Source organism: Chlorocebus sabaeus, chromosome 2 (genome assembly GCF_047675955.1).
Source record: "Chlorocebus sabaeus isolate Y175 chromosome 2, mChlSab1.0.hap1, whole genome shotgun sequence".
NCBI classification, from domain to species: Eukaryota; Metazoa; Chordata; class Mammalia; order Primates; family Cercopithecidae; genus Chlorocebus; species Chlorocebus sabaeus.
In genome coordinates this window covers 63,657,769-63,683,902 of record NC_132905.1, presented here as the reverse complement: position 1 = coordinate 63,683,902, position 26,134 = coordinate 63,657,769, and the positions used below count along the sequence as shown (strand labels likewise).

The 26,134-nt window shown below is 35.6% G+C and overlaps 1 long non-coding RNA gene across 1 annotated transcript; it reads left to right on the top strand.

The window, feature by feature from the left end:
- Positions 1 to 719: 719 nt before the first annotated feature.
- Positions 720 to 25,768, top strand: LOC140709645 (uncharacterized). Its single transcript, XR_012090312.1, has 2 exons — positions 720 to 1,275; positions 25,346 to 25,768. It is a non-coding gene; the product is annotated as an uncharacterized lncRNA (long non-coding RNA).
- Positions 25,769 to 26,134: the final 366 nt, after the last annotated feature.

The window sequence follows — 26,134 nt, the reverse complement described above, 5'->3', positions numbered from 1 at the left end:
GGCTTTCTGCAGAGAGATCTGCTATTAGTCTAATAGGCTTCCCTTTGTGAGTAGCCCAACCTGTGTTTCTAGCTGCCATTAACATTTTTTCCTTTATTTCAACCTTGGTGAATCTGACGATTATGTGTTTTGGGGTTGCTCTTCTTGAAGAGTATCTTTATGGTGTTCTCTGTATTTTCTAAATTTGAATGTTGGTCTGTCTTGGTAGATTGGGGATGTTCTCCTGGATAATACCCTGAAGTGTGTTTTGCAACTTGGTTCCATTCTCCCCGTCACTTTCAAGTACAACAATCAAACATAGGTTTGGTCTTTTCACATATTCCCAATTTCTTGGAGGCTTTGTTCATTCCTTTTCATTCTTTTTCTCTAATCTTGTCTTCATGCTTTATTTCATTGAGTTGATCTTCAACCTCTGACCTCCTTTCTTCTGCTTGATCAATTTGGCCACTGATACTTGTGTATGCCTCATGAAATTCTCATACTATGTTTTTCAGCTCCATCAGATCTTTTATGTTTTTCTTCAGACTGGTTATTCTTGTTAGCAATTCCTTTAACCTTTTATCAAGGTTCTTAGCTTCCTTGCATTGGGTTACAACATGCTCCTGTAGCTCAGAGGAGTTTGTTGTTACCCACCTTCTGAAGCCTACTTCTGTCAATTTGTCAAACTCATTTTCCATTCATTTTTGTTCCCTTGATGGTGAGGAGCTGTGATCCTTTGGAGGAAGAGAGGCATTCTGGTTTTTGGAATTTTCAGCCTTTTTGCACTGATTTTTTTCTCATCTTCGTGGATTTATGTACAGTTGGTCTTTGCTGTTGGTGACCTTGGATGGAGTTTTTGCATGGTTGTCCTTTTTGTTGATGTTGATGGTATTGCTTTCTGTTTGTTAGTTTTCTTCTAACAGTCAGGCCTCTCTTCTGCAGGTCTGCTGGAGTTTGCTGGGGGTCTACTCCAGACCCTGTTTGCCTGGGTATCACAAGCGGAGGCTGCAGAACAGCAAAGATTATTGCCTACTCCTTCCTCTGGAAGCTTCATCCCAGAGGGTCACCTGCCAGATGCCAGCCAGAGCTCTCCTGTTTGACGTGTCTGTTGACCCCTGCTGGGAGATGTCTTCCTGTCAGGAGGCATGGTGGGAATCAGGGACCTACTTGAGGAGGCTGTCTTTCCCTTACCAGAGCTTGAGCACTGTGCTGAGTTATCTGCTGTTGTCTTCAGAGCTGGCAGGCAGGAACTTTTAAGTCTGCTGAAGCTACACCCACAGCTGCCTCTTACCCCAGGTATGTCCCAGGGAGATGGGAGTTTTATCTATAAGCCCCTACTGAGGTTTCTTCCTTTCTTTCAGAGATGCTCTCCCCAGAGGGGAGGAATCTAGAGAGGCAGTCTGACTATAACGGCTTTGTGGTGCTTCGGTGGGCTTCACCCATTTCGAACTTCCTGGGGAGTTTGTTTACACTGTGAGGGGAAAACCGCCTACTCAAGCCTCAGTAATGGCAGATGCCCCTCCCCCTACCAAGCTCAAGCATCTCCATTTTGAATTCAGACTGCTGTGCTGGCAGCAAGAATTTCAAGCCACTGGATTTTAGCTTGCTGAGCTCTGTGGGGGTGGGATCTGCTGAGCAAGACCACTTATCTCCCTGGCTTCAGCCCCCTTTCCAGGGGAGTGATTGGCTCTGTCTTGCTGGCATTCCAGGGGCTACTGAGGTATGAAACAAACAAACAAACAAACAAACAAACAAACAAACCAAAAAACTCTTGCAGCTGGCTCAGTGTCTGCCTAAATAGCTGCCCAGTTTTGTGCTTGAAACCCAGGGCCCTGTGCTGTAGGGAACCAAGGGAATCTCCTGGTCTGCAGGTTGTGAATACCATGGGAAAAGTGTAGTATCTGGGCCAGATAGCACCATCCCTCATGGCATGGTCCCTCACAGCTTCCGTTGGCTATGGGAGGCAGTTCCCAACCCCTTGCATTTCCCGGGTGAGGCAGTGCCCCACCCTGCTTCTGCTCACCCTCTTCGGCGGCACCTACTGTCTAACCAGTCCCAGTGAGAAGAACCAGGTATCTCATTTTGAAATGCAGAAATCACCCGCCTTCTGCGTTGGTCTTGCTGGGGGCTGCAGACCGGAGCTGTTCCTATTTGGCCATCTTGCCTGGGAATCATGGTTTATTTTTAATGTATCCTTTTTTTTTTTTTTTTGAGACGGAGTCTCGCTCTGTTGCCTAGGCTGGAGTGCAGTGTTGCAATCTCCACTCACTGCAAGCTCCACTTCCCGGGTTCATGCCATTCTCCTGCCTCAGCTCCCGTGTAGCTGGGACTACAGGCGCCTGCCACCACGCCTGGCTAATTTTTGTATTTTTAGTAGAGACAGGGTTTCACCATGTTAGCCAGGATGGTCTCGATCTCCTGACCTCATGATCCGCCTGTCTCGGCCTCCCAAAGTGCTGGAATTACAGGTGTGAACCACCGCGCCAGGCCTTTAATGTATCTTTTATAGGTTGGTTGTTTTGTGGTTACCATAAGGCTTGCAAATATAACCAATTATTTTAAACTGATGACCACTTAACTCTAATTACAAAGAAAATTAAATGACAAACAATTTTAAAAAATTTTTAAATATACACTTTAACTCCATCCCCTTGCATTTTCACTTTTTGATGTGTCTACCTTTATCTTTGTATGCCTATCTCTTAAAAAGGTGTTGTAGTTATTATTTTTTGTATTATAAATTTGTATCTTAGTCTTCCTACTAAATATGTGTGTGGTTTACACATTGCAATTATAGTGTTAGAGTATTCTGTATTTGTCTGTCTAGTTACTATTGCTAATGAGTTTTATACATTCAGATGATTTTTGTTGTTTGTTAACATCTTTTTATTTTAGAACGAAGAACTATCTTTAGTATTTTTTGTAAGACAAGTCTGATGTTGACAAAATCCTTCAACTTTTGTTTGGGAAAGTCTTTATTTGTCCTTCAGGTTTGAAGGATATTTTTGTAGGATATAATATTCTAGGTTGAATATTTTTTTCTTCAGGTTTTTGAATATGTCATCCCACTCTTTCCTGGGCTATAAGATTTCCACTGAGAAGTCTGCTGCCAGATGTATGGGAACTGCTTTATATGTTATTTGCTTCTTTTCCTATGCTGCTTTTAAAATCCCTTCTTTATCTTTGAAGTTTGAGAGTTTATTTTATGCCTTGAGATTGTCTAATTTGGGTTGAGTCATTTGCTGTTTCTTATGACCTTCTTATACCTGGATATTCATCTTTCTGTCTACCTTTGGTAAACTGTCTGTTATTATTTCTTTGAATAACCTTTCTATCTTGCTATCTCTTTCTCTGTATCCTCTTTAAGGCTAATAACTTTCAGATTTGCCCTTTTGAGGCTATTGTCTGGTTCTTATAGACATGCTTTTTTAAATCCTTTTTTTCTTCTCTGTGTATTTTTATATAACCTGTCTTCATGCTCAATAAGTTTTCTGCTTGATCAGTTTTGCTCTTGAAAGACTGGTGTATTTTTCAGCCAATTAATGTATTTTTTGTCAATTGAATTTTTCAGCTCCAGAATTTCTGTTTTTTAAAAGTGTTTCAATCTCCTTTTAAAATTTATCTGATAGAATTCTGAATTCCTTCTCTGTGTTATCTCGAAGTTTGTTGAGCTTCCTCAAGACAGCTATTTTGAATTCCCTGTCTGAGAGGTCACATATCTCCATCACTTCTGGATTTCTGTCATTCCTGGATTGCCTTATTTGGTTTGTTTGATGGGGTCTTGTTTTCTGGATACTTGTGGATGTTCATCAATTTCTGCATATCAGTAGATGAAGAGTTAGGTATTTATTCCAACCTTCACAGTGTAGGTTTGTTTGTATCCATCCTTTTTGAAAAGACTTTCCACATATTCAAAGGGCATTGAGTATTGTGACCTAAGCCTGTGGTCACTGCAGTCATATCAGCACTGTGGGGTTCCCTAAGCCCATGAACACTGTGACTCTTGCTGACTCTTAGATGCACTGCCTTTGTGGGCTTAGGTAAGATAAGAGAAAATTCTTTCTGGAGTTATTAGATAGCATAAGGAATAACTGTAATAGCATTGTTTGAAAATGAAATGGGCTGGCTTGGGAAGCTGTAAATTATCTGTTCCTGGGAAAAGAAAGCAAGGATTTGGAAGGAATGTACATGCCAGACAGGGGTTGAGTAAGATGAGCTCCTTCTAACTCACAGCTTCTGTGACTATGCGCACTGTCCATGTCTCCAGGATCCATCCAGGATGCTTCTAATTGCAGACATGTGGTCTCTGCATGGCCCAGCATTGATCCACATGTTCTCCTTCCGACACCTGGAAAAAAAGGTTGTGCCCCAGAAAGATGCCTGGTGTGGGATTCAGGACACCTGGGCTGCAGTACTCTCTCTGACACATGCCATGCAACACTCTCCTCATTCTCCCTCTGATCTCAGCATTCTCTCCAGCAAAATGAGAGACCTGGATACTCCTAAGTGGTCTTTACTGTCCTGTGTTTCTCCGACAGTCTTTGGGCCCTCAACAAAGTAAGCAGATGCCAAGAGAAAGATGTGTGAGGTGCCCAAGCCAGTATAGCACTTATACAGTGTGAGGTCCCTGAGTCAGTGTGGCACTTACATGGTGTGAGAGACCTGAGCAGCTGGTGGAAATCTGGTCAAAGCTCCATCATTGCAGACATAGAGGGGAGAACAAATATACTGCAGCAGCTGTAGGTGTGACTATCCTTCTGTCAGTCCCAAAAGGGTGGTTGTCTTCTTTCTAACCATCTCCGATTTACAGGCAAGCAGGCCAAGTGATAAGTTAGCAAAGCCTGCCCTCCTCCCTCTTCAGCCTGTCTGAATATCTGTGTGATCTGTACCTATAACCTGCATGAAGTTATATGCTCAAGTTCACATCTCTCTTCCCTTCTCCACCCTTCACACTGCTTGTGGAGTCCTTCAAAGGCAAGACTCAAGCTATGCTGTCTGTGTCACTGGGCCTTGCACATTCCTGGTAGACAATAGTGCTCAGTGGACTAGTAAGGAGTGAATGAGAGGAAAAATATGAGCCCAATGAACAAGACAGTAAATGGTTCTGCAGCAAAGATGGGTAGACAGGGTAGGGCTCCATCTTACAAGTAAAGGAATGGTCACCTACCAAATACAACAAGCAGGTGTTTATTGAATGAAACACTCAAAAAACCCTAAAGGAGTCATGCAAGGGCAACCACAGTCCCCATTCAGCAGACAAGCAGTGAGCACTCTCTGACCCCCACACCCATCCCTGACTTCATGAAGCTTACTTTTCTATGTGAATGTGTGTGTATACACACACATATATATGTATACAAAAAATAATTTTTCAGGTGGATCAATAATTTGCATGAAATGGGTCATGTTATTGAAATAGAGGATGGCATAGAGATGGGGTACAAATCACACTGGGTATAAGGTGATGTGTATACTGACTGTGGAGAGGTGGAGGCTCGGGTAGTAGAAAGGGTAAAATTAATGCAGTTGTCCCAAGTTATTCCACATGTTAATGAATCACAGTTGATCCAATTATAATATTACATAAAATGCTTCCATTCACGTCAATCTAAAAATCAGACCAGCTCTTTGCTGTATCCTCCATAATTTTCTTTGAATCTTTTGCATAGAATTCTGGTGTGAGATTAGGTTGGACAATCCTAACTTGCATCTGTTACAAATGTTTACTCCAGTGATTTCAATTATAGACTGTGCTTGGAGAATAATTTATAGACCTTCATTCAATACCTATTTATTGAAATTCTTTATAAGTTATGTTCTATTTTATACACAGAGTTTTAAAAGTCAGTTACGATCTCCATGTTATTTCTATAACATCATCCCTAATATTTGGGAACATCTGGAGTTCACAATTTAAAATTTTTTCTCAGGTATTTGACATGGTATGTTGACATCCTTACTCTTTTAGTTAGTATTCAAAATCTTTCTAAGGATACTGTGTTGTTCTTTACTCCTAATAGTAACAAAATTAGATTGAATCAGATATGAAGGCACACAGTGTTTTTGCACTGGAAATCTCAATATTACTTGAAATGTCAATTTTCATAAATTTATAATTTTAGTTAGAGTCCAACAAAAATTCCAATAGATTTCTTTCTCTTGTTTTGAAACCATACACGTTAATTATAACGTCCGCATAGAAAAACGAAACATCAAAAAGGCAGAGCAAGGTAGCCAAATAGAACCCTCCAGCAACCATCTCCTCTCAGAAACACAAAATTGAACTATCTGTGCAAGAAAACACCTTCATAAAAACAAAAAAAAAAAATTCAGGTCACTAATCACAGTACCTGATTTTAACATAATATCAAGAAAAATGGCATTTATGGGTCATAAGAAAAATATTCTTTCATTGCCTGCACCACCCCTCCCTTACCCTGTGGCAGAGCAGTGCAGACAGAAAAATCTGTGTGCTTGCAGGAGAAAAAGCAAAGTGAGTGTGAGACTTTGCATTGGAACTCAGTACTGCTCTGTCACAATGGAACACAGTTCAGGGAGGAATTCTGCTGGTACCCATGGAGGAAGCATTTAGACCAGCCCTGGGCAGAAGCGAATCCTCAGCTCCAGTGGGAGGAACATGAGTCTGGCTGGATCCATGTCCAGTTGACTAAAGTAGCCTTGAGCCCCATACATTTGAGTAGCAGTCAGATTACAAGGACTATAGTCCTTGGGCAAGACTTGGGGCTGCACTTGTCTCAGAGGAGTGGACTTAGGATGCATGTGACTTAGTGCAACACCAGCTGTCACAGATAAAAGAATGCTGCCTTACCTCTCTAATTCCAGGCAATGCAGCTCTGGGATAAAGATACTTTTCACTTGGGGAAAGGAGAGGAAAGTATACAGAGAACTTTGTCTTATAACTTAGGTACCAACTCAGTCATAGGAAAACAAAGCACCAGGTAGAGTCCTGAAGCTACTGATTCCATGCCTTTGGTGGGACGATCACTTGAGCCCAGGGGTTTAAGTACAGCCTGGGCAACATGGTGAGACCCTGTCTCTACATAGAAGGAGAAACAAAGAACATGTGATATACATACACAATTGCTTATTAGGCATAAAGAAGAATGAAATCCTGTCATTTATTGCAATGTGGATGAACCTAGAAGACACTGTACCAAGTGAAATAAGCAGGTACAGAAAGACAAATACTGCATATTCTCATATGTGGAAGTTTAAAAAGTTAATCTCATAAATTAGAGAGTAGAATAGTAGTTACCAGAGCCTCGGGATAAGGGGGAGGGTGAGGGAGAGAGAGGTTGTTTAATGTGCATAAAATTATAGTTAGAAAGAACCAAATAAATAAAAACAGCATTGAAAAAAGTAGACTTTACAACTGGTACCACAGAATGTAAAGGATCATTAAGACTATTATGAACAACTTTATGCTAAGAAATTGGAAAACCTAGAGGAAAGGGATAAATTCCTGGAAACATACAACCTACAAATATTGAACCAGGAAGAAATAGAAAACTTCAACAGACCAACAAGTAATAAGATTGAAGGAGTAATAAAAACATCTCCCAACAATGAAAAGCCAAGGACCAGATGACTACTGTTGAATTCTACCAAACATTTCTAACACCATTTCTTCTCAAATTATTCCAAAAAGTTGAAGGGGAGGGAGCTCCTCCAAACACATTCTATGAGGCCAACATTACTGTCATTCCAAAACCTGACAAGGACACAACAACAAAAAAAGAAAACTGCAGGTCAATACCCCTGATAAACACAGATACAAAAATATTCAACAAAATACTTGGAAACCAAATTCAAAAGCACATAAAAGGTAATATACCATGATCAAGTGGAATGAAAGGATGGTTCCACATATGCAAATCAATAAATATGATATATCACATGAACAGAATTAAGGACAAAACCATACGATTGTCTCAAATGATGCAAAAAAAGCATTTAATAAAATTCAACATCCCAGCCTGGGTAACATAGTGAGACCCTGTCTTTTAAAAAAAAATTAGGCGTGTGGCATGCACTTGTAGTCCCAGCTATTCAAGCTGAGGTGGGAGGATTGCTTGAGCCCAGGAGTTTGAGGTTGTAGTGAGCTATTATCATGCCATTGAACTACAACCTTGGTGGAAAAAAAAAAAGAAAAGAAAGGAAAATGAAAATTAACTTAGCTTGCAAGTAGGAAAAAATATTCAACATCCTCTCACAATAAAAACTTTAACCAAATAAATATAGAAGGAATATACTCCAATAGAATAAAAGCCATATGTGAAAAACCCACAACTAATGTCTTACTGAATGGGGAAAAGTTGAGAGTTTACCTGAGGAAAAAAAAAAAAAGATCCCCACCTTCACCATTCTTATTCAGCATATTACTGGAAATCCTCACCATAGCAATCACACAAGGGAAGAAATAAAGTGCAACTAAACTGGAAAGGAGGTATTAAATTGTCCCTCTTTGCAGGAGACATAATCTTGTATGTAGAAAGAGCTACAGAGTCCACCAAAAAACCTTAGAATGGATCAGTGAATTCAATAAAGTCTCAGGATACAAAATAAACCCACAAAAATCAGTATAGTTTCTATATGCCAATAATGAACTGTCTGAAAAAGAAATCGAGAAAACAATCTTATTTACTATAGCCACACAAAAACAGACCTAGGAATAAATTGAACCAAGGTTGTGAACAATCTGTAAAATAAAAATTATAAAACTGTGATGAAAATAGTTGAAGAGGACGCACAAAAAATGGCAAGACATTTCATGTTTATAGATTGAAAAAAATAATATTGTTAAAGCGACCATACTGCCCAAACCAAGCTATAGATTCAGTGCCATCCCTTTCAAAATATTAATGAAATTCTTCACAGAAATATAGAAAAAATTCTAAAATTCATAGGGAACCCAAAAAGACTCTGAATAGCTAAACCAGTTATGAACAAAAGGAACAATGGTATAGGCATCACATACCATGACTTCAAAATATACTAGAAAGTTATAGTAGTCAAAACAGAATAATACTAACATAAAATCAGATGCATAGACTAATGGAAGAGAATAGAGAATCCAGAAATAAATCCAAATACAGCCATGCTTTGATTAATGATGGGCATACGTTCTGTCAAATTTGTCGTTAGGCAATTTTGTCATTGTGCAAACATCATAGAGTGTACTTACAGAAACCAAGATGGTATGGCTTACTATACACCTAGGCTATAGGGTATAGCCTATTCCTCCTAGGCTGCAAATCTGTATAGCATGTTACTCTACTGAATAGGCAATTGTAGCACAATAGTGAGTATTTGCATATGTAAACATAGAAAAGGTACAGTAAAAATATGGTATAACATTTAAAAATGATATACCCGTACAGGTCACTTACAATGAAAAGAACTGGCAAGACTGAGAGTGAGTCATGCAGCTTTGAGTAGGTCGGTGAGTGGTGAGGGAATGGGAAGGCCTAGGACACTACTATAGAATTCATAAACATTCTTCACTTATGTAACACTGTAATTACTTTAATTTTTTTCTTTTTTAAATAATGTTAGCTTACTGTAACTTTTTAACTCTATAAGCGTTTTAATTGTTTTAAACTTTTTTGACTTTCGTAATAATATTTAGCTTAAAATACAAACATACTATACAACTGTTCAAAATATTTATATTCTTATTCTATAAGGATTTTTTCTATTTAAAACATTTCATATTTATATTTCTTACATTCTTAACTTTTTTCTTAAAAACAGGCACACAAGACAAACATTAGCCTAGGCCTATCCAGGGTCAGGATCATCAACATCATTGTCTTCCACCTCCATATCTTGTCCCACTGGAAGTTCTTCAAGGACAATAACATGAATGGGGCTGTTATCGTCTATGATAACAATGTCTTATTCAAGAATACCTTCTGGGGGACCTGAGGCTGTTTTAGAGTTAACTTGTTTTTATGAGTAAGAGGGGCACACTCTATTATAGCAAAGTAAAGACACCAACCAGTAACATAGTAACTTACTTATTTTATTTTATTTTTTTATTTCTTCTTAAAAAAGGTGGGGGGGATACCTGTGGAGAACGTGCAGGTTTGTTCCATAGGTATACACTTGCCATGGTAGTTTGCTGCACCTATTGATCTGTCTTCTAAGTTCCCTCCCCTCACTCCTCGCCACCCAACAGGCCCTGATGTGTGTTGTTCCCCTCTCTGTGTCTGTGTGTTCTCAATGTTCAACTCTCACTTATGAGTGAGAACATGCAGTATTTGGTTTTCTGTTCCTGTGTTTGTTTGATGATGATGATGGCTCCCAGTTTCATCCATGTTACTACAAAAGACATGATTTCATTCCTTTTTATGTCTGCATAGTATTCCTTGGTGTATATGTACCACATTCTCTTTATCCAGTCTATCATTGATGGGCATTTGGGTTGGTTCTATGTCTTTGCTATTATATATAGTGCTGCAGTAAACATATGTGTGCATGTGTCTTTATAGCAGAATGATTTTTATTCTTCTGGTATATACCCAGTAATGGGATTACTGGGTCAAATGGTATTTCTGGTTGTAGATCCTTGAGGAATCACCACACTGTCTTCTACAATTGTTGAACTAATTTAAATTCCCACCAACAGTGTAAAAGCGTTCCTATCTCTCCACAGCCTCATCAGCATCTATTGTTTCCTGACTTTTTAATAATTGCCATTCTGACTGTCATGAGACGGTATCTCATTATGGTTTTGATTTGTGTTTCTCTGATGATCAGTGATGTTGAGCTTTCTTTCATATCTTTGTTGGTCACATAAATGTCTTCTTTTGAGAAGTGTCTGTTTATATCCTTTGTCCACCTTTTGATAGGTTTGTTTTTTTCTTGTAAATATGTTTAAGTTCCATGTAAATTCTGGATATTAGACCTTTGTCAGATGGGTAGATTGCAAAAATTTTCTCCCATTCTGTGTGTTACCTGTTCAGTCTGATGCTAGTTTCTTTTGCTGAGCAGAAAGTCTTTAGTTTAATTAGATCCCATTTGTCAATTTTGGCCTTTGTTGCAATTGCTTTTGGGGTTTTTGTCATGAAGTCTTTGCCCATACCTATGTCCTAAATGGTATTGCCTAGATTTTCTTCTAGGGTTTTCATGGTTTTGGAGTTTACATTTAAGTCTTTGATCCATCTTGAGTTAATTTTTGTGTAAAGTGTAAAAAAAGGGGGTCCAGTTTCAGTTTTCTGCATATGGCTAGCCAGTTTGCCCAGCACCGTATATTGAATAGGAGATCCATTCCTTATTGCTTGTTTTTGTCAGGTTTGTTGAAGATCAGATGACTGTAGATGTGTGATGTTACTTCTGAGGTCTCTGTTCTGCTCTATTAGTCTATATGTCTGTTTTGGTACCAGTATCATGTTTTTTTGGTTACTGTAACCTTGTAGTATAGTTTGAAGTCAGGTAGTATGATGCCTCCAGCTTTGTTCTTTTTGCTTAGGATTGTCTTGGCTATATGGATCTTCTTTGATTCCATATGAAACTTAAAATAATTTTTTCTAATTGTGTGAGGAATGTCAATGGTAGTTTGATGGAAATAGCATTGAATGTATAAATTACTTTAGGCAGTGTGGTCATTTTCACAATATTGATTCTTCCTATCCATGAGCATGGAATGTTTCTCCATTTGTTTGTGTCCTCTCTTATTTCCTTGAGCAATGGTTTATAGTTCTCCTTGAAGAGGTCCTTTACATCCCTTGGTAGCGGTATTCCTAGGTATTTTATTCTGTTCGTAATTGTGAATGGGAGTTCATTTGTGATTTGGCTCTCTGATTGTCTGTGGTTGGTGTAAAGGAATGCTTGTGATTTTTGCACACTGATTTTGTATCCTGAGACTTTGCTGAAGTTGTTTATCAGTTCAAGAAGTTTTTGGGCCTTTATTTCTTTCTCTTGCCTGATTGCCCTGGCCAGAACTTCCAATACCATGTTGGATAGGAATGGTGAGAGAGGGCATCCTTGTCTTGTACTGGTTTTCAGAGGGAGTGCTTTTCATTCAATATGATATTGGCTGTGGGTTTGTCATAAATAACTCTTATTACTTTGAGATATGTTCCATCAATACCTAGTTTAGTGAGAGTTTTTAACATGAAGAAGGGATGTTGAATTTTATCAAAGACCTTTTCCTCATTTATTCAGATAACCATGTGGTTTTTGTCTTCGTTTCTGTTTATGTGATGGATTACGTTTATTCATTGGCATATGTTGAACCAGCCTCGCATCCCAGGGATGTAACCAACTTGATCATGGTGGATAAATTTTTTGATGAGCTGCTGGATTTGGTTTGCCAGTATTTTATTGAAGATTTTTGCATTGATGTTCATCAGGGATATCCAAAGACAGACACTAATGCACTTCTTATTTCTGTGTTCATTACTTAATTTCAACATCACTGATATAGAAAGCTTAATGTTAATATATAAAATATAATTCAGTAGAATCATAGACCATCCTCAAAGTTTCTTTAACCCTTGCCTCCAAAATAAATAAATAAATAAATAAACATGAAATCTCATGTCTATCTTTAGTAATATTTGGAATTGCAAAATAAATTAAATAATATGATTTGAACCCAATCAAAACAACTGTATTTATTATACTTCTACTTATATCCCACTCTAGGAATCTGTATGTTGCTCTGACAGTGAATAATCACTGGTTCTAATAATCTGATAAAATCTCTTATTTTTATTGCTTTTCTTAGAGACAGAGTCTCATACTGTCACCCAAGCTGGAGTGCAGTGGCATGATAATAACTCACTGTAACCCCAATTTCCTGGGCCCAAGTTATCCTCCCACCTCTACCTCTCTAATAACTAAGACTTCAGATGTATGCCACTACTGCTGGCAACATTTTTTTTTGTAAAGACAGGGTCTTTCTATGTTGCCCAGGCTGGTCTCACACCTTTGGCCTCCAGGACCCTCCCACTTCGACCTTCCAAAGTGATGTGATTGCAGGCATGAGCCACTGCGCCTGGCCTGAAGATCTTATTTACTAAGTCTTTTGTGTAGGCAGCCGTTGGAGGAACTCATTAGATGTATTTTCTTATTTGGTTAAGGAACTGAATGGGATGTCTTACCTTGCCCCTCACCCTTTTTTTTTTCCTTTTTAGATACTGTTATTTAAAATTCCTTAGATATATAACAGAGTTCCTTAGTTCCTGAGTTTGCTTTGATACACAGTTGTTAGACCAAAAATAAAAAGCCTTTTTTTTTTTTCATGTCTGTTCAAAATGTAGGATCCTCTGGATATCCCTTAAAGAGTTCCCATAAATTTTATGGATTTGTAGCCTTCTTCCAAAGAATGAATTAAGATAGCAACTGAGATATCTCAGTTTTCTTTTAGTTAAGTAACCCCACTAGAGATTCAATGTGAAGTTTCTTAATATTTTAAACTAATCTTTCCTCAATATTTTAATGCAGTTTATACTCTAGTACTCTATACATTCTTTATGAACGTGTATATACCCTAGATTCTTCTCTTGCCTTCTGCACTCTATATGTATTACATGCATTCTAGCAGTTTATACATGAAATTTGAGTCGTTATACAAAACAATATCATGTGAATGTACTAAAAGAGAAACAGATGGTCAAGAACACTGTACACTTCTTCGTAAACCAACTCCCACAGATTGCGTTTCTTCAGGTTTTTTGCCCAAGTAGACCCAATCATCAATCAAACAAGTGATTTGAGACGCTTTATGATGGAAATATTCCTCTTGAACAATAACAACAACAAAAAGCCATTTCAATCACATTTTCATTGTAAAGAAAGTTCTATTTAACTCTCTTTAAGTTTATTGTTATAAAGTCTCAGTTAATTATCTCTATCAACTTATATTCTTATTCAAAGTGTCGGTAAAAAAACTTTGTAACTCTCATTCTTGAATTTCTATTATACCAGTGTAACAGAAAGAAAACAAATTGTATGGGATAAATGTTTGTCTTAGGCAGTGCCTCTAAATTTAAATGAATTTCGTGATTGCTATATTGAGTTGAATTGCATAGTCCACATTCTAGATAGATACCACATGATCATTTTTCACTGCTTTCTAAAATTTATCAAATCCAAAAAAAGTAACTATTAAAGTGTTTTGTTTCTTCATTTGTTTTGTTTTGTTTTACCGGATAATTTTCAAGTCCTGGTTGTATAATTCAGGCACTAATTCGTTAAATTATTTAAACAAAAATAAGAGTTAAATGAAACTGAACTTACATTTGTTAGTTGAGTGTTATATGAGCATATATTACTGGAAGGAGACCCCATCTAGACCCCAAGAGAGGGTTCTTGGATCTCACATAAGAAAGAATTCATGGCAAGTCTGTAAAGTGAAAGCAAGTTTATTAAGAAAGTAAAGCAATATAAGAATGGCTGCTTCATAGGCAGAGCTGGTTGCCCTTTTTTATTTTTATTTCTTGATTATATGCTAAATAAGGGGTGGATTATTCATATCTTCCCTTTTTAGACCATATAGGGTAACTTCCTGACATTGTCACGGCATTTGTAAACTGCCATGGCCCTTGTGGGAGTGTAGCAGTGAGAATGACCAGAGGTCACTTTCATCACCATCCTGGTTTTGGTGTTTTGTTTTGTTTTGTTTTTTTCTCGCTCTTTTCGCCCCAGGCTGGAGTGCAGTGGTGCCATCTCAGCTCATTACAAGCTCCTCCTCCCGGGTTCACGCCATTCTCCCGCCTCAGCCTCCCCAGTAGCTGGGACTACAGGTGCCCGCCACCACGTCCAGCTAATGTTTTGTATTTTTAATAGAGACGGGGTTTCACGTGTTAGCCAGGATGATACGCCCGCCTCGGCCTCCCAAAGTGCTGGGATTACAGGTTTTGGTGGGTTTTACCTGGTTTCTTTACTGCAAACTGTTTTATCAGCAAGGTTTTTATGATCTGTGTCTTGTGTTGACTTTCTGTCTCATCCTGTGACTTAGAATGCCTAATTGTCTAGGAATGTAGCCCAGTAGGTCTCAGTCTTATTTCACTGAGCTCCTATTCAAGATGGAGTTGCTCTGGTTCTAACACTTGTACATAGGTAATGTGACCTGACTTTGTTAATGTGATTGCTTTGACATAATATATTACATTTCATTTACATATTGATACGTAATTTACAGTGAACTATTATTTGTATGGTATCATTCAATTCTTTCAGCATTCCTAAAGGGAAGAGGTTCTTGCCCAAATTTAGAGATCAGGAATCTGAAACACAGACATGACAAGGACTAGCCAAGGCTTAGAGCTTACACTGACGGCTGACTCCAATCTAAGTCCTAGGATTTTTCACTGTACCGAAGTTGTTCAATAGGAACATTAACATTATTTTAGAAAATTTCTCTATATTAATATTCTTGATTTTGGCAATCATTTTATAAATGCAGTTTATAAACTAAGTGATTCTGCCTAAAATGTGTTGAAGGTATCACCGTTGACTCAAACATAAAGTAAAGGGAGGAAAATTAACAATGGTTTGAATAGATTGACATTTCACCAAATAGGGATTAACATGTGGAGGGGAAAAACAATCCAGGTATTTATTGATATCTGACAAATGAAGCATATTTCATAGCATCTTATAGCCCTTTAAAGTTTCAGGGCTAAAAGTTGAAAGTTTTTCTCTAATTTTGTGGAGCAGAATTAAAACAGTGGCTTTGTAATATAATTCAAAACCCAAAGCCTGCCACCTTGACATTGTCTTAACATTATTCCTTCATGGAGGTTTTCCTCAGCTGGGAAGTTCCCTTTCTTATATGCTCATGGAAAGCCCTTATTTGAGTGTTCAGTTTATGCCAGGGACAAGGCAATTGTCTAAATGGGCAGTTCCTACAGTATCTGCCCTTTATGGCAGGAATAAAAATAGAGAATAAAGATTTATATTTGACTAACCTCCCCAAATGCTATTAGTTTGATACTTGCTGAGAATATTTTTAGGAACCACTTCAAATTTGCTTATGGCTATCTTAATTCTATTCATTTGCTGGGATTTGAGAACTCTGATCTTTGACTGATGTTTAGTTAGTGTACGTTGATAGCAAGACTGTTACATTATTCAATGGAATATAGATCACATTTGTTGGTCCTTACTTTTCTTGAAATTGATTTTAGCACAACTATCTGAGAGGTTAATTTAACCTGACTTATTGATGTAAACTGAGCATATCCATTTGTAAACAGTCCAAATCAAGCTAAAATAAGATCATCAGATCATTAGAAGAGTTGTTTATATTTTGTTGTCATAGTAAAATTAACTTTTATTGGGAAACGAACCTCACATAAGCTGGGGAATATGGAAGTATATTCTCTAAGTACCTCCTTGGACTCCATGTTAATATAAAGAAAAAATGTGCATGGATAAACACCTAGATCATTATCGTCTCCCCTATCTAACCTGTTTTTACTGAGCTTTAGGATTACCTACACAACTACCACTCCTTGTATTTTAATGCTTTTTTTTTTTCTTGTAGGATTCTATGTCCTGTGATTAATTATTGCACTGTTTCCTTTCAATCTTAGTAAGAAAAATGTACAGTTTCCATGGTTTTTGATTTTCAAACAGTAACCTGATCTCATAAGAGCACTTAAATGTTAACCTAATTTAACTCCTTCATCATGCTTCAGAAAACCATCCCTTTTCTATTTTTCTAGTATTTCACTTTTTGTACGTCACCACTTCTTCATTCTGGAAGTTTAGGTTATGAGTTTCAGTTTTTTCTCAGAAGGATTAAAAGTGAAGGTCATTGAAATAGTAATGGATTTAAAGAAAAGGCCATTAACATCTGTGGTTTGACATCTGTTTCATATTTTACTCTACCTCCAATTTGCCAGCTCAAGATTTTAGGTGTTATCTTTGACAACTCCCCAAATATATTTTACTAATGCAGTTATAATCCATCTATTATATGATGTTTATTTTTAAAATTCTTCTTCACCAAAATCTAGCCCACATATGATTAGTTGAATCATATATGTAGTTTGGGAGACATACATTTTAATTCCATTCAACAATCTGACATGGTAAATAAAGTCTAGAGTATTCTCTATGGTTATTTTGTTTAATTTTTCTCAATTTTCAGCAAGATTCCATTTTCCTGTGACTTAATTCTCTTACATTAGCTTTAGCTTTTAAATTGTAATGGGTCATTTTATAACTTTCAGATAATCAAACATTATCAAAACATCATGTTTTATAAAATGAATACAATTTTATATGTCAATTAAAATGAATAAATAAATTTGAAAGAAACATTAATTATGAATTTGTTAGGAGAAAAGATTATATGACCCTTAATTATGAGTATTACAGGAAAGTGGAAATTATATTGTAAGTTTTTCAGTAGGGATGATCTAATCAAATAGCTCCATGATGCGGTTGAAGAGAAATGCTGCATGTTATGTCAGATAAAGTAGGGGTAGTTAGTATCTGCCAGCAAGATGTAAAGGCTAGACTACTGCTATAGTTGAATGAGCTCTCTTGTTCCTTATTGTGAATTTCATACTGCTTTTGATCATATAGAAGTGAAAGTTTTAGATACAGTGAAACCATATTAAGATCCTCATTTTGTTGGTGAGTAAACTGAGTCCAAATATGTTTAAATGGTTTGCTCAAGATCACATCATTAACAAAGGTACATCAAAGCCGGGCTTCAGTTTTTCCAATACTTTCAAACTATTGAATATTGTAACTCAGGGATTAGCAAGTCATGAGAATGCTGTTTTATTAACACTACAATTCTCTAAAATACCAGCAAGAATAAATTAAATAAGCATGCATTAAGTACCAACTGTGTTTCCAGTATTGTGTTGAATATGAGTTTAAAATAAAAACATCATTTATCTCTTCTGTTTCTATTTTTATTAGATAATGGTAAACATTATATTAATAGGTAATGAAGCTATCTTTACAAAGATAGCTTCCTTACTCCACTTTCTCTCTTAATAAATGGTTTACTCTATTTTCTCTCTTCACAAATGGAATAAACAACTAATACCTGGAAATGTTTCTAAGTAATTTTTTAAATTGAATTTTGTTGGTTAAAACTCATGAAGCTGCAGGTCAGAAGGAATATTTTCTCTCTCTTCTGCAGTCTGCAGCATGCTGGAGCTTGCTTGTACTGGCTTGTAAGATCTCATTGCGCCATCTCTTCCCAATTTAGTGTTCACTGATGTCAGGTTGGTAGCTTGAAATCAGCCATGATGGTAATATTTACGCCACAGAAACTGACAAATGCTATATATCATTGAACTGTCTCCCGACACCCAGTGTCTGCTTTAAACATTCACCAACATACCAATGTACAGCTTGTTGGCTGAGCAAAACTGGATAAGCTATTTTACTTATTGAGCCACAATTGCATCCTCTATGAAGTAGGGATGATAATACATTCTGCTGTGTTTATTGTAACATTTTATGAGGATCATGTGAAAGTGGTTTGAAACTATATGGAGTAAAATTACTAATGTCACAATAATGGGAGTTGTGTATTCATTAAATATGAGACAGTTGGCTGAACCAACATAATATAGGTAGATCTAGAATTTCTTAACATTGTATCTATACTTGATGTGACAATGTGCATAGACAGATAAAAAGAAGAGGGGTGAAATTCAGAGCTAAGGGCAAAGCCTTGTTTCTCTGATAGATGTCAGATAACATACATTGGTACTGAATAGAATTTAGTGATCATTGAGCATAAAGTAGTATCCCCATTCCTTTCCTCATGCCGTGAGTCGTTTATGCCTCTGATGAGTTAAGCTTATAAAGTGTGATAAAGTATTCTCTGTATGTATACTGTGAAGAGCTTCTGTAGAAAATATTTTCTACTTTCTCTTTCTCAGCTACTTGACACAGAGCTCTGAATACAAAGGGCACGTAGAAAAAAAATATTAACAATTGACCTCTTAAAGCTACAGACTTCTGCTTTCATTTTAATGATACTTCAAAATACCTTCAGAAGCATCATAAAACTCTGCAAGGAAATTCTTACCCTTTGGTACAATGTTGTTGCCTTTGTCATTTGCAATGTGGTTAAGTAAAATATATCGTGAAAGTACAAAATCATCTTCTGACTTCAAGCACTTTTGAGAGTGTACATGGGAAAAGTGGGTCCTTTATACTAGTCCTCTTTTATTTACCTTTGAAAAAATATTTCCAAAAAGCTTCATACATAGAAAAAAAATCACTATTGATACTGACCTGTTAATCACCATAACACCATACAGATCATTATTTACTTTTTCCACCAATTAACTCCGTGTTGGAAGTGATCCTAAGAACTTGCTATTCCAAGCTGAATGCTCTTAAGTAGCTAAAGAAAACAATTTTTTAAAGTTAAAATTAAAATAGTTATAGCCAGGTATATGTGAGCTTAAATTTTGGTCCTGTCATCTACACCTGATTATTTAGCCTTTCTTTCCCATCACCACCAAACCTCAGTGTCCTCATATATGACATAACATCTACTCACAGGTTTTTGGCAAGGATTAAATGAAAAAGGACCATATATAGAGCTCTTTACACTGTTTCTGGCCCATTATATACTCTCAATAAATTATTCTTATTGCTGCCTCTTAATAATTGCTTATCTTTTTACCCCAGGTTTACTCTTAGCTTGCCAAATCATGTTAAATATGTCTGTCTGTCCCTTTATTTACACATATTAGAACAAGATCTAAGATCTATCACTTATTGTCTGTCTGGCATACTATAAGGATTACTTCATGGCAGAGTGAATTATTTTCAGCAAGTTCAGTGCTGGAAGTTCTACTTTTATTTAAAGAATTTACTATCAACCCTGCTTTATCTGACAGCACAAGCCATTTCATAATCTTAAAAGGTATCATGAACTGTGCCAAAATAATTTCAAAACAAAATTAACTTGCTTGTGCTTTACTGCAGACTAGAATACAATGAAAGGACTATTTTAACAGTAGGGAAGAAAACAGCAGATATTCCATTTCAATATGTCCAGGGATGACTGCTTTAAGTTCCATGTTATATAGTTGACACACATATACTCCTCATAAGAATGAATGGAAATATTGACAAATGTGAATGATAGAATCTCAAAAAAACATACATTTATTTATTGTTCCATACATGATTTTTGATGGGAAAAATAATATCATCATAAATGGTCTCTGTTAGCTTTCTGGTGTGACTCTAGAGTTGAGAATGTGCAGATATGTTCTGCAAAGATTACTAATAGAAAGCCAATTATTTGGCGGGGCATGGTGGCTCATGCCTGTAATCCCAGCACTTTGGAATGCTGAGGCAGGCAGATCATGAGATCAGGAATTTGAGACCAGCCTGGCTAACATGATGAAACCCAGTCTCTACTGAAAATACAAAAAAATAAAAAATTAAAAAAAGAATTAGCTGGGTGTGGTAGTGGGTGTCTGTTATCCCAGCTACTTGGGAGACTAAGGCAGGAGAATCATTTGAACCCGGGAGGCGGAGATTGCAGTGAGCCAAGATCGCGCCATCGCACTCCAGCCTGGGTGACAGAGCGACACTCTGTCTCAAAAAAACAAAACAAAAAGCCAATTATTTTATAATATCTCAAATTACTATAGACTAGAAGAACCAAAAACCATTTTTTTAACCTGTGACATAGTCTTCCAGTGGAATCAAGCACAAATCTCAGTTATTGGAAGATAAATATGAGAGGAGAAATAGAAGAGCTCCTGAATTAAGAATATAAAGGTATATTTTGTTATACACTTCATCTCACATTCCAGATAGAAGAATTTCTGGGCTCATTAATGGAAACTTTGTTTATAATATAACATTAAATTACAACTGTTGGCACAGTGAAATTCCATCCTTGATATTCAAATTCTTCTAGAAATTATCACATTTGATTTTTTGAAGAAGACTAACATTTTAAGAGGGAAAAAACTATCATTATTAGGTTGGTATAAAATTAACTGCAGTTTTTACCATTACTTTCAATAGCAAAAACCACAATTACTTTTGCACCAATGTTATACTTCTAAAAATTTAGACTTCTTTATTTAAATATAAACACAAACTAATTTTCTTTGTCTGTCAATATACTGAATGTGAGCTCTCCTTAGTATCAATGTTGTTAATTATAACATTGTTGTTCTAGAACTGTGGTTGCTTGAAATAATCAGGTATTTTGACTCATCAGGTGATTATTATCTGCTATTATTATGAGATACAATCTAAAATATTACTGGATTTAAAATCAGTAAGCATTTATTAGGTACCTTCTTTTCTCTGCAATGTACTACAACCTGAAGGAACGAGAGGGAACAAAATTGTGACGAGAAAGGAGACAAGAAATAAGAATGTTTCACACAATTTCATGGAGAGAGAAGATTTGAAACTACAATCGAATTTTGTAGAGGAAACCCCAAAGCCATAAATTAAATGTTTGTTTCACAATTAAGGAAATATGTCCATTGAGGTTAAATGAGGTGACCACAATTGTCCAGCCAATAAGTAGTCACAGAAGTTTCCAAGAGAGAAGTGGGATTTGTGAGTGGGACTGAAGAATGATTGTTTTGTGATATGTTGAGAGCTAAGTAGTATCACTTATTATATGTCAAGTTTTATATTCTTTTACCTTTACTGTCTCTTTTACAGCATCACAACATTTTATGTTAAATATTGTTAACTGGGCTCCAAGGAAGGGAAGCAGTTTTCTCAAGTACTTATAAACATATCACAGATTCAAAACTGCATCTACTGACTATAAATATAGCCTTCTATAGCACACCGATTTGGTCAGTAGAAACATTACAAATTTTGAGTTTCTTTGATGTAAGAAATGGAACTACCATGTTGGAACAAGAGTATATAAGACACCTCACTTAGCCAAAACAGAGCTTTCATGCTCTGTTTTGTATGTGAGAGAGTAGTGAGATCTACAGAGGCTACCAAATTTATTAAAAAGTTATAAATGTTCTATGTACACATAAAGTCCAGAGTGAATGTTTCATACAACAGAAGAAAGTATAATCATAAAACAAAAGGGAAGGAAAGAAAGAAGAAAGGAGGGAAGGAAGGAAAGAAGTAAGAAAGGAAGAATGAAAGGAAATTAATAATATTAAAAATAAAGCCTCTCTGATGAAAAATAACTTGTATATGTCTATATATGAATGTAACATACATTAAGATCCAAATCAACCAGAGAAGCAAAAGAATGTCGCATATTATAGCAGTAATTATCTTTATGTGTATGGATTATAGGTAATATTTTTCTTACTCAGATTTTTTTTTCCTTCAAATTTTCTATAAGGAGCTTACATTGATTCGGTAACACACACAAAAAATCAATTTACATAGAAAGAAATACATGTATGCAAACTAAATTATTGGTTGAATTTAAAATTTTGCTAAATTTTAAACTATAACATGTATATTTGGGATAAAAATTAGAACATGTTATACTGAAACAGTGTGACTATTCCATTATTTTATAATGTATTATTTTCAATTTATTATTTTTCCTAATGAGGATGAAACACAAGTTAATATTCTATCTCTTTTTGATAGACTCCATAAGAATTTGCAGTTTTCAAATATCAAATTGTATATAGGTGTATACATTCAGGTATGGATTTCAAAATTGTAGTCTGGGCTCTAGCTTTTAATGCTGATAATTATTATCTAACCAAATATGCTAACAGAATTTAAAAGAATATCTATTTTTGTTATTTTCACATGTGGAATTTGTTACTGGTTTAATACTGAATTACTATAATTTAGATTGGCCTATATAATTTCAAACACAACATTAGGTTGATAATGAACACAAAATATAGTCTTCTTGACTGTATTTGATCAGTTCTGTGTTTTTAAATTTTTAGAAAGTTATTACTTATTGCCTGACTTAAGGTATTTTTCAACTTTTCTGTTACATATTGATGTCATTTATTAAGGTGTATTTTTCTGTGATACTTTTTAGAAATCAATAGGGTAAGTGGCATTTATTTTATGTTTTTTCTTCAAAAATGTCGTGAAATATTAATGGTATATTTTTCTTTGAAATTATTCAAAGTGTTGCAAATGAAATTCGCAAAGTTTATTTTTCTGTTAGCTGAATTAAAGCTAAATTAATTCAGTATTTTAACTGCATAGATTAATTTATCTAGAACAAGACCACAGAAAGGTTTTAAAGCCACTCTACCCATTATTTTCAAATTATTTTCAAATAAGATGCTTCGCAATCACAGTTTCATTTTCAAGACACTTCAGTGATATTCTATTTGTGGTATCTCATAAGATGTGCTGAATCAAAAAAGGTTGAGTGATTGCTCATCTCTGACACCATTTTAAAGAAAATAATTTTGCCTTCAGCATTTCTAACATTGTAGTTACTTATTTGTATTGCATGTAGAAATTGCTTTGGTATTTGTCAATGAGCAACCATAGTTACATGAACCTTGAGGAAATCTCTCCAGAATTAGGAAATGGAAAGCATTCATTGAGAGTAAGAAGTTTGGAGTTTCATACAAGTAATATAGCAGCATTTTTCTCACATTAGAAATAATTCACCATGAACCTCATACTGTCAAATTATTCCTAATCATTGACTTTGCCTAATGGAAATACTCTTTTCTTTTTGACTGAATTTGAATTTGCTTGGCTTACTTTAAAAATTTATAAATAGATAGTTTTTTTTTTTTAAACTAACCGACTGCATCACCTAACCTCTGTAACCATACACGTTCACAATGCTTTCACATAAGATCACATTCGCAATACTTTCCTATAATCATTATTTCATGTTAAAATACACTTGTTTTCTCAGAGCCCAGTGAGCTTCAGGCCATATCATAGTTTCTTCAAAGTCTTCAAAGAAGTTTGACTATGCTCCTTGCATAGAATCACTCTCTATGGTTTCTTCATTATGTTAATAGTGTATAAGTTATGGTTTTGCTCATTAAGTTACTCTGAGTTATGAGAAAATTCCTAGATGTTCTTCTCTGAAAATTTCTTATAAAATCTTCTTTACTGATTACAGACGTTCTCAAAACAATTGTGATAATAAATGGTTCATAACACATTTCATACAGCTCAAAATATTTAGCCCACGGCCTTCAGTAAATGAGAAAAATAGAATATGTGTAAGGCCATTCCTGATTCAGAGAAGTGAGAAAATGAAAGACAAAATACAAAATTATTATGGTGAGGTATATTTTCCCTGTTTTGGATGTTTCCCGTGAAGTTTGAAAGTATAAATTTATTTAAGGAAATGAAGTAACATATCACTTTAAGTTTTTTTCAGACTCAGTAATCTAGATATATTTTATCTCACCTGGAAAGTTTTATAAAAGTTTTAGAGAAAAAGAAAATAATATGTGAAATCTAAAGCAAGTTTATTAAATACAGCAACAAATGGGATCTAACGTATTTCCCTTACATCTGGATGGCAGAGTACATATCTCTCCAAATAGAAGACAATAGCAAAAACAAAATAATTTTTAAACTTATTAAGTTTTTGTGTTTATGATTAGACAACTTTGAAAGTAAGAGAAAAATCCACACTCAGCTGTTTTCAAAAAACATCATTGTCCTTAAGGAAATGAATATACCAAGAAATATTGGAAATCTCCTTTCTTCCAGAGATGTGAGTTTGTGTGCTTTTCACACGAATGTTTGACAGCAATTATGGATTTAAACATTTTGAAGTACTTTATTGCCTGTAAAGTACTTATCAGCATTGATTAACAAAATGTTGAATTGTGTATGTGGAAAACTATCAATTATTCTACAACTTTTTTTATTTATGAGTGGAACTAAAGCTTCTAATTTGCTGTAGTAAATTGTGACTTGGAAAATTAGAGCTGAGTAAGTCAGTTGATATAACATAGATAAAGCATTTATTTCTTTGGAATTTTAATTGCAATATCATACATTTTGAAAATCTATAGGCATAGTTTCAAACTATTTTTTTCTAGGAAGATTATTTAATCTCTACCCAGTTAGCATGACTTCTGCAGTCATATTTAGTCCCTTTTGAGAAGATTTTACTCTGCATATTATATAAATGTTTGCTATTGGTTCATTTCAAAGGTGAGGTTCTACAGTAATATTCACCTACATTCCAGGTCCCGTGGGTATTTATATGACCTTAAGAATAAGAAAGAAAATAAAGATTAAAGAAAAAATAAAATAAGGGCATCAAATTTTCTAAATGCTTAGAAATATTTCTTCAGTAATTCTTTAAAATATTATTCATAAAGATACTTTTTAAGTTTTCTGCATTGTATGCTTGCTATAGGATATGCTCTGTTTCTCTAAATTCTTCTTTTCTTGATTTTGTTTTTTGTTTTTCCAGCTACTGGCTGACCAACAAAGTTCCTATCCAAAGACCCAGCACAGGTCTCCTCATGTATACACTTGCCACAAGATTCTGTGATGAAATTCACCTGTATGGATTCTGGCCATTCCCTAAGGATTTAAATGGAAAAGCGGTCAAATATCATTATTATGATGACTTAAAATATAGGTACTTTTCCAATGCAAGCCCTCACAGAATGCCATTGGAATTCAAGACATTAAATGTGCTACATAATAGAGGAGCTCTAAAACTGACAACAGGAAAGTGTGTAAAGCAATAAAGCACATTTTGAAACAAACAATATGCACTTCTTTTCTGAAGATGCTTCCGGAGATTTGAAAATAGGATCCAAAACACGGCTGGGTTTCAGCATCCACCAATTAACTGAAAGGTGAATAAAGGACGTTCATGAGAAATTGACTACCAGCTGATGAACTACCTGCAAAGTATTTAAAATTTTCTTTTTTTTGTTATGTCTCTTCCAGGTTTTGGTATAAGGATGATGCTGGCTTCATAAAATGAGTTATGAGAGAGTCCCTCCTTTTTAAATGTTTGGAATAGTTTCAGAAGGAATGGTACCAGCTCCTCTTTGTATTTCTGGTAGAATTCAGCAGTGAATTCATCTGGTTTTGGGCTTTTCTTTGTTCATAGGCTATTAATCACTGCCTAAATTTCAGAGCTTATTAATGGTCTATTCATGGATTCAACTTCGTCCTGGTTTAGTCTTGGTTGGGCATATGCATCTAAGAATTTATCCATTTCTTCTAGATTTTCTAGTTTATTTGC